We start from the raw sequence: 7,315 nt of genomic DNA, 5'->3' as shown, positions 1-7,315 counted from the left end.
AAGCAGAATCCCCACAGACCCAAAGGCTTTGCTTCGACCATAAGTTTTCACTTACTTTTGATTCATCCCGTCCCAGACAGGCAGGAAATAGTTGGTAGTGCATGAATCATGTAGGAGGCTTTTTTCTGTGCCCTTCCATAATTTTTTTTTTAAAGATTTTACTTATTTATTTGACACAGAGAGAGAGATCACAAGTAGGCAGAGGCAGGTAGAGAGAGAGGGGAAAGCAGGATCCCCGCCGAGCAGAGAGCCCGATGCAGGGCTCCATCCCAGGACCCCGAGATCATGACCTGAGCCGAAGGCAGAGACTTTAACCCACTGAGCCACCCAGGCGCCCCATGCCCTTCCATTTCTACGTGGCTTCCTTGAACAATAACCCACCCCGGTGATGGGCAAACTCCCCCATGCTGTCTCATCTGGATGGGCACTGACATCTATGTCCTGGCTGGGCCACTGAGACTCGGGGTGGGAATGGTGACCTAGCCTTGTAAGCAGGAGTGCCTGCCAGGGTCAGTGCCTGCCTTTGTGGGCTGTTTCCAGTCTTTCCACCTCACACTGCATCTCAGAAAAGCTCCTCCCCGGAGAGGGGCTCCCTGTAGCCACCTGGAGGGGAAATGATGTCAAACACAGTCTTCAGGAGCGTAAAACCTCCTTCAGGGAGTTTGTGACATCGCCCTTCATGCAGGCTCTCAAATGAAAAACAGGATCATTGGGGCGCCTGGGTGGCTCAGTGGATTAAGCGTCTGCCTTGGCTCAGGTCATGATCTCAGGGTCCTGGGATTGAGCCCCACATCGGGCTCTCTGGTCAGTGGGGAGCCTGCTTTCCCCCTCTCTCTCTGCCTGCCTCTCTGCCTGCTTGTGATCTCTCTGTGTCGGTGCTTTGGACAAGCCTTGGAGCGAGAGAAGCTTTCCTGCCCCCACTGAGGTCAGCCCCATCCTTGGGTGCCCCAGCCGCCCAAAAAGTCGGAGGCGGATGCCCGGCCGCAAACCATCCCTCAACTCTGCTCAGGGAATGTTCCCCTGCGCCGGGGCCCCCGGGTGGGCTGCGTCGTCTTGGCAAAATCTTAAAGGAAAGAAAAACAGGCTCATCTTCACTCTCCCCCACTCCCCACAGCCTGGCATTTGTCACTGCCCTCCTTCACTTTCTCTCTCTGACATTTCAGAACTTGCAAACCCTCCAAACACAGCTCACATCTTTTGATTCTTCTGCATGCCTGTGTCCCACGCTGGCCTCTCTTACTTGGGGAGTGACATTCCCCTCTTAACTGTCGGTGGCTTCTTCTCTGTCTCTGCTGCAACCTATTCTCACAAAACAAGGCCGGAATGAGCTTTTAAAACCCACACCAGGTCTTCTCACCATTCTGCCTAAAATCCTTCAATGGCTATCTTCCCGTCATTTCAGCGTAGGTAAAATGCAAACTCCTCTCCTTACCCTCTGTCAGGGAAACTGGTTATTGCCTGGCCACATGTCTCAGCTGCACTTTTTGTTTTGTTTTGTTTTTAAGATTTTATTTATGTATTTGACAGAGAGAGAGGAAGAGAGAGAGAGAGCATGAGAAATACAAGCAGGGGGCGTAGCAGAGGGGAAAGGAGAACCAGCCTCCCCACTGAGCAGGGAGTCTAATGCGGGTCTCAAACCCAGGACCCTGAGATCATGACCTGAGCTGAAGACAGATGCTTAACCTACTGAGCCCCCCAGGTGCCTCTCAGCTGCACGTTGTTGCAGGCATGTTGGCTGTCTTTCATCTCCCATCATTAGCACTGTCTGTGCAGCCCCAGTCCATTTGCACCTGTGGCTTCCTCTGCCTGGACTATCATGAATCCGGTCCTTCTCATCCTTTAGGACTCTGGCGAAGTGACTGTGCCTCAGAGAGCCCTCCCTATCATCTGAGCAGATCATCCCTTCCCCTCCTTTTATTTTTATTTTTATTTATTTATTTTCTTTTTAAAGATCTTATTTGTTTATTTGACAGAGGGAGACACAGTAAGAGAGGGAACACAGGCAGGGGGAGTGGGAGAGGGAGAAGCAGGCTCCCTGCCGAGCAGGAAGCCCAATGTAGGGCTCGATCCCAGGACCCTGGGATCGTGACCCGAACCCAAGGCAGATACTTTAATGACGGAGCCACCCAGGTGCCCCTAGTGTCTTGTACCCTTAGTGTCCAGTTGTGTGTCTAACACATAGGAAATACCCACTAGGGAGTTTCAGGGAGTCTTACCAGCTTCAGCTCGTCTTGTGTTCCTTGCTCTGTGTCACATCTATTGTCCCTTCTCTGGCTCATCATCTCCCTGTCAATGACTAGAAGAACCTTCCATCAGTCCTCCTTGCTGCCTCACTTTTTGCCTTCTTTTTAACACAAATCTGATCTCCCTTTTCTACTTTATTTTTTTTAATTTTTTTTTTTTTAAAGATTTTATTTATTCATTTGACAGAGAGAGAGATCACAAGCAGGCAGGGAGGCAGGCAGAGAGAGAGGAGGAAGCAGACCCTCCGCGGAGCAGAGAGCCCGATGCGGGGCTCGATCCCAGGACCCTGGGATCATGACCTGAGCCGAAGGCAGAGGCTTTAACCCACTGAGCCACCCAGGCACCCCTCCCTTTTCTACTTTAAACCCTTTGTTCTTTCCCTATTACTCCCTGCCAGCTATTGGACCTCGGGCCTGTTCCATGAACTATCAGCCTTAGCCTTCATCTTCCCATCTGTGGAATGGGAGTAATAATTGCACCTACCTGACCAGCTGGATATGAAGAGTGAACGAGAATCAGCGCAAAGTGTGGAGCCCAGTGCCCAGCCCTGAGAGCCCACCCAGATGCTAGCTTTCGGGATTAATGTCAACTTTTTTTTCTTAAGATTATTTATTTATTTATTTATTTGATAGACAGATCACAAGTAGGCAGAGAGGCAGGCAGAGAGAGAGGAGGAAGCAGGCTCCCTGCTGAGCAGAGAGCCCGATGCGGGGTTTGATCCCAGGACCCCGGGATCATGACCCGAGCTGAAGGCAAGGCTTTAAACCACTGAGCCACCCAGGCGCCCCTTAATGTCAGTTTTTGTTTTGGATTGAGGCTAGAAGGCCAAGGCAAGGCAAAATGAGCCCTTTGTTAAGAGGGGAAAAAATCACATGTTCAAAGCTGGCTTGCCCAGCAACTGTTCAAAATGGTGAAGAAGCAGTTTGCCTAGCATCTTAGCTTGTTGAAGCTTGGAGAAGTTTGAAGCATGAGTGTGCCTGTCATTATATACACAAAACCAATACAGTAAGTGAAAAACTTAAAATAGGCTCACATTTATATTAAAATCATATAATTTGGCCCACAGACATAATCTTAGATATAGAAATATAGGGATTCATTTTAATCATGGCTTGGAATTGGTGTTCCTCATTTCTGAAAAAAACCTCTTAATCAGGAAATTTCAAAAAAAAATGTTTAAAATGCATGAGAACACATTTCAGAGCAATTCCAAAATTTAATGTGTGCAAATTATTCATATACTCATCATTTCATTATAGCACATCAGATTTGGGGACTCAAGTGCAGGGTAAAGAGAATATCCATTAGTTGCTTTAAAAAAAAAAAGCCCTTAAAAGCAATGAATTTAAATATTGTAACTATCGTCCTATTGGCTCAGAACTCTCCCCAAAGCATTAGCCATTTAATAAGATTGGTATTTCTCATTGATTTGAGACATTGGTGAGAAACCTTTCTTTTCAAGCAGTCAGGCTTCCTGTAGAATTGAACTGAGCTAGTATGCTTTGGTTAAGAGTCATGGAACCTGATAGGGGACTCGATCTCATGACCCTAAGAGCATGATCTGAGCTGAAACCAAGACTCTGATGCTCAACCAACGGTACCATCCAGGTGCTCCTTATTTGGGAAGTTTTTCTTTTTTTAGATTTTATTTATTTATTTATTTGAGAGAGAGAGAGTGGGGGGAGGGGCAGAAGGAGAGGGAGAAGCAGGCTCCTGAGACCGATGTGGGACTGGATCCCAGCATCCAGGGATCATGACCTGAACTGAATGCAGATGCTTAGTGGACAGCCACCCGGGCTCCCCTCCTTCCAGATATTTCTATGCATTTACAAACACACATGTACATATGGAAATGTACAGAGATAATGCCTGATTTCTAATTTGCATCTTTTAAAATTCAAAGTTATACATGCACACAGCCTAAAAACCAAATTGTTATACAAGACCGTTTACTGAGTCCTCAAGAGCGCCAGGTTCCGGGCTGCAGTGCCATTCCAAGTCAATTCTAAGTGGTAGCAGGAGGTAACTATTGCTACCTTTGTCCCTCGGGGTGCACCACACCCACCTCCTAGTCCCCAGCCCTGGTGTCTTCAGTATTATCTTTTTTTTTTTTTTAAAGATTTTATTTATTTTTTTGACAGAGAGAGAGCACAAGTAGGGAGAGAGGCAGGCAGAGAGAGAGGGGGAAGCAGGCTCCCCGCTGAGCAGAGACCCCCCGATGTGGGGCTTGATCCCAGCACCCTGAGATCATGACCTGAGCTGAAGGCAGAGGCTTTAACCCGCTGAGCCACCCCCGCACCCCTCTTCAGTATTATCTTATTTGATCTTCGCCACCACTCAAGTGATAGGTGCTCTCCTTATCGTCTGTCTTATACAGACTAAGCAGTCCAAGCTCTGACCAGTTAAAGAACTTTGACCAAAGCCACATGACCCATCACGGGCAGTTTACCAGAATCTCCAATCAGGCCATCTGTCTCCAGGATGCGATGCCACCAGAATGTCTCCTGTGGTCTGAAGTCGCTCTTGGGTCTACCTGAGGGCAACGCTGGGAGAAGAAATGTAGTGGAAGGTGAAGCAAAACCAGTGTGAAATGCTGCTTTGCATTCTGTGTCCCATGACACCTTGAATCGTGCCAGGACGTCACACGTCATCAGAGGCATCAGTCCTGCGGCTTTCTGTGCGGGGACAGCAAGCTGCCTGGAAGAGGGTCGTGCTGGAACAGCCATGCCCATGGCATCCCAGAACCCAGCCGCGCTGCTCGGACCTTGGTTCTTTCTCCTCTTAAGTAGTGGCCTCCTGCGTTTTGTTCTTGAATCTCCATCACGAGGAAAGTGAAGTGAGACAAGGGCGAGAGCCGCTCTTGCTTCAGACACTTGAATGATTTCACCACAAGAACTGAGGAACCCCGTTTCATTCTTCGAATCGATTCATCACGTCGCAAATGTGGGGATGTTTCCAAGTTATTTATGACTTAAGAAAGACCTTTTTTTAAAAAAAGATTTTATTTATTTATTTGACAGACAGAGATCACAAGTAGGCAGAGAGGCAGGCAGAGAGAGAGGGGAAAGCAGGGAGCAGAGAGCCCGATGTGGGGCCCGATCCCAGGTTTCTGGGATCATGACCTGAGCTGAAGGCAGAGGCTTAACCCACTGAGCCACCCAGGCACCCAAAAGCCTTTTTTTAAAAAAGCTTATTTATTAATTTGTTTTTCGTCATCTCAACGCCCAATGTGGGGGTCAAACTCACGTCCCTCCAGGTGGAGAGTCACACGCTCCACGGACTGAGCCAGCCGGGCGCTCTGTGTTTAATTGTATAAGAAACTGCCCAACTGTTTTCCAGAGCGACTGTATAAATTCTGCATTCCCACCAGCAGTGTATAAGAGTTTTATTTATTTACTTCCCTCACCAGAGCTTGATCTTGCCAACCAATATGCTTGGAATGAGAGCTCACTGTGGTTTTAATGTGCATTGCCCCAGATGGCTAATGATATCAGGTCACTTTCCATATGGTTATTTGCCTTTTAGGTGAAGTGTCTTTTCAAGTCTTTGTTTGGTTTTTAGAGAGGTGCGGAGGGGCTGAGGTAGAGGGAGAGAGAGAATCTCGAGCAGGCTCCACGTGCAGCAAGCAGGGTTCGATTAAGACATGGCCCCTTAACTAACTGAGTCACCAGGCACCCAAGTCTGCCCATTAAAAAAAATTTTTTTTAAGATTTTATTTATTTATTTGACAGACAGAGATCACAAATAGTCAGAGAGGCAGGCAGGGGGCTCCCCGCCGAGCAGAGAGCCCGATGCAGGGCTCGATCCCAGGACTCTGGGATCATGACCTAAGCCAAAGGCAGAGGCTTTGACCCACTGAGCCACCCAGGCGCCCCAAGTCTGTCCATTTTTAAATTGGGTTGTATGCTTTATTATTATATCAACTTGTTACTGTTGAGTTTTGAAAATTATGTGTTTTAAATACAAGTTCTTTCTTTATATATATATATATATATATATATATATATTTAAAGATCTTAGTTATTTATTTGCCAGAAAGAGAGTGAAAGAGCACAAGCAGGGGGAGAAGCAGACTTCCCGCTGAGCAGAGATCCTGATGCAGGGCTCCATTCCAGGACCCTGGGATCATGACCTGAGCCGAAGGCAGAGGCTTTAACTCACTGAGCCACCCAGGCACCCCCACAGCAAAACTTCTAATTGGAATGAGGTCCAGTGTATCCATATTTCCTTTTATGTTCTTTTGGTATACAGCCTAAGAACTCCTTGCTTAGCCTCAGGCCCCAAAGATTTTCTCCCACTTCCCCCCACCCCAGCTTCTGTAGGTTTACATTTTACATTTAAATCTGCGATCCATTTTGAATTAATTTTTGTATCCCATATAAGCTTTAGTTTGAGGTACATTCTTTTCTTGCATACGGATGTCCAATTTTTTCTACAATATGTTAAAAAAGACTCATTTCTCCACTGAATTTCTCTTATACCTTTATCAAAAATCAATTGTTTGGGGGGGCGCCTGGGTGGCTCAGCTCTCCTGAACCCTCCATGGCTGCCCCCTGACCTGGATCTGACTAGTTGCCCTAGGAGTCCTGGACACACCCCTGCAGCCAGGCCAACCAGCTAGAGGTGCGGAGTTTCTGGCTCCTCCTGTTATCCTCAGAGTCAGATGAAACTCCCCCCGCCCCATCCTACAGGGCTGCCAAAGGGGCAGCAGAAAGCAAACCAGCTCAGACTACTTAATACCCTGCGGAGAACACTTTGCATTCTGGGAAACGGGAAGTGGGACGAATTCCCTCTCTTTCCTCCCTCACGGTCCCAAAGACCGTTCAAATGTAGTTTCTCCTGCAGCCTGTATCGGTTTCCTGTGGCTGCCGTGACAAATTGTTCCAAAGGGAGTGGCCTGAAACAGCAGGAACTTATTCTCATAGTCCTGGAGGCCTGACGTCCTAAATCGTGTTGCTGACATGGCTGCCTTCCCTGGAAGGCTGCTGGGGAGAATCCTGCCTTGCCTCTTTCAGCTTCTGGTAGCCCCATGGCTTCATCCCTCCAGGGTTCCTCCATCTTTCCGTGGCCT

Source organism: Lontra canadensis, unplaced genomic scaffold, assembly GCF_010015895.1.
Source record: "Lontra canadensis isolate GAN:19392208 unplaced genomic scaffold, GSC_riverotter_1.0 scaffold91, whole genome shotgun sequence".
In the NCBI taxonomy this organism is placed as follows: Eukaryota; Metazoa; Chordata; class Mammalia; order Carnivora; family Mustelidae; genus Lontra; species Lontra canadensis.
Note: the sequence above shows the minus strand (reverse complement) of the source record.